This window comes from Taudactylus pleione, unplaced genomic scaffold (assembly GCF_031769625.1).
Source record: "Taudactylus pleione unplaced genomic scaffold, aTauple2 ptg001598l, whole genome shotgun sequence".
Classification (NCBI taxonomy): domain Eukaryota; kingdom Metazoa; phylum Chordata; class Amphibia; order Anura; family Myobatrachidae; genus Taudactylus; species Taudactylus pleione.
Genome location: NW_028285995.1, coordinates 70117 through 73009, shown reverse-complemented (window position 1 = coordinate 73009; position 2893 = coordinate 70117).

Genomic DNA, 2893 nt, shown 5'->3' with positions numbered 1-2893 from the left:
GGCAAAGCGAAAAGTCTGAAAGTTTTTGTAATATTGAGGCAAGGGTCTGTGAAAAGGAGATACAGGACATTAGCCAGTCATATGTTTGGTGAAATAGAAGCGTTGGAAAAAATGTGCAAGTAGCTGACGTAGAAGATAGTGGCAGATGAATAAAGACACATAATCCGGGTTACGGGGACCTGCGTCTCAGGATGGGACTGTTACAGGAGCTAATAGTCCTTATTCAGAGATGCACGCAATATTGATGTCAGGTGCAGTGGAGCAATTTTTTTGCCACTGCGAATCTATCAGAGCCGCACTGCGCCCGTGCAGCGATGGATTAGCGACAGCTGTCACAGAGAGGACATGAGTCATAGGCACAGTGAGTGACAGGTAGTCAGCATTTGGGGGAAATAACGGGGAGATTAGAAAATTGCAGGCGCGTCAGAACCGTTTTCTGGGCGCACTCTAGAGGTCCTCTGCGATTTCGTTCGCAGCTGGAGAGGCCCCGGCGTCTTAGGTGAGACGCTATTCTGAGATAGTCTTGCTCAGAGGATTGATGTGCAACCGATGTTTCTGATGTTTTTAGCCGTTGTATGTGAGCGGATTTGAGATCCCAGAGGTGGGCGTCTCTGTGCAGAAGATGGCTGCTGAGTCATTAGCATATTTTGCGTAGGGGATCACAGAGGTGATGAGCATTGCGTTCATCTCTGAATCAGGCCCTGTAGAAGATATAGAGGTCTATTTACTAAGCAGTGGTAGGAGACAGAGTGAAAAGTGATCAGGTGTCAGCCAATCAGCTCCTAACTTCCATCTCACAGGCTGTGTTTGAAAAATGACAGTTGGGAGCTGATTGGCTGGTACCTTATCACTTTCTTATCACTTTTCACTCTGTCTCCTAACACTGCTTAGTAAATAGACCTCATAGTGAGAAAGGCAAAGCTCTACATTTAAAGGCAGGATATTTTGTTTCTACCTCTTCCCTCTCTGTAACTGCTGGTCCCTGCCTTTGGTAAAACATTGGGCCCGAGTCTGTTGGGCCGGTGGCTGTTGATTGACAGCCAATCAGCGACCTCTTACTCTAGAGCGACCTATGATTGACTGGCGGCCTGGTACATGATGGAAACCACGCGGTCTGGACAATTCGTGTTCTTATTTTGCCAAGGATGGGATTCTACTGGAGAAGAGGACCAACCTGTGCCACAAGATAGGCGAGTATTGAAATTTTTTTTTTTTAGGAAATCCCTGGGAATTCTACTGGACAAGGGATCACCTGGGAGAAGGTAAGTATGTGCGAGTGTGTTTAGTAAAACTTTACTATGTACGGTGTGTGAGTACTGTCAGAGAATTTTTTTTACAGTGGGGGTATGGGTGCCAGCCGCCTGTAGGCACTTGTAGTTCCACAAGTGCCAAAAGGGCAGGCACGCTGGCACCTGTAGTCCCACTGTAAAAAAACAATAGTATACATTAAACATTCCCACTATTACCCCTGCACCCACCGGCCCTGGGTGCAGGGAAGAGCCCTTGGCTTCAGCCTAAGACTGGAGCACTCAGGAGAGGGGGGATCCCTTTATTGGGGGGGTTCCCCACCTCCCATGAGATCCCCGACCTGGACTGACTAGCTTGGGGTGTTAATGCTTTGGCCGGGGTGACCCAGAGAAAGGATTCCCTGGCTGTGTCATTACACCCCGGGTAGTTAGAGCCCAGAGCTGGTTCATAAAATACAGGGAAAACCTACACGGTTTTTCCCCTGTATTTTTAGAACCAGGACTGGCTCCCAAACCTGGGGCTGGTTATGCTTTGGGAGGGAACCCTACGTCATTAGTTTTTTAAATTAACCCTTTCTTTTAATAATTACAGGCAGAAACATGCACAGATCACACTGATCTGTGTATGTTTCTGCCAAACACGCTGCTCAGGAGAGGGTCTATTTCAAACCTCTATTTTTTAACTGTGTTTGCTTAAATTACACCTGTGATTATAATCAGGATTCTTGGTAAATTCCCGTGTTGTACGTCTGTCTATGGAAACTACTGCCATGTTCAGATGATGGTGTATTCATTTGTATTTGTATTTACGGGTGCTTTTTAACGTCAGATTCGGTAATTTTCACCTCTAAAAATACAGAAAATACACGTGTTTTTTCTCTAGTAAATTCCCGTGTTTGTAAAAATGACAAAATACTCCCTTCACTGCAAAATCATGCCAACATGATTCTTAATAGATTTACCCCTTGTTGTCCAAGGGACTCATTTATCAACTAGTTTTATCATTCACAATGAGTGATAAAACTTGTTGCATATGATAATGGTGCTCCAGCCAATCAGCTCCCAACTATCATCTGTTTGAAACATGACAGTTGGAGCTGATTGGCTGGAGCACCATTTATCATATGCCATAACAACCAATCAGATTATACTTATCATTTATCTAGCACCTTCATTTCACCTGGTTTTAATTAGCCACAGAAACTGTGTAATTCACATGTATCCCGAATTAAAAGGCTGATAAGGCAAGCCTATCAATGCTGGGCATACACTATACAATTATCTGGCCGATCCGCCCAGTATTGGTGGATCGGGCAGATAACTGTATAGTGTATACGGGCGACCAATCTGAAAATATTGAATGGTCAGGCATGCCAGATCCTCCAGCATGCCCATTCGATCCGATATTTTCAAAGCGAAATTGGGCAGTGTATAACCAGCTGCGGCCGATTGATAGACATTTCCCCCTGTTCCTTCCCAGTGAAAGAATGGGGAAATGTCTCTTCCCCTGGGGAGAAGCACAGATAACGGGGCAAGTACACTGTGAGATATTTCACAGTGTATGCCTGTGATATGTGCTGGGTGTCAGGCTGCCAGGTAAAATGTCTGTCGGTCTAACAGGACTTTTCTCTGGCAGTGTATGCGCA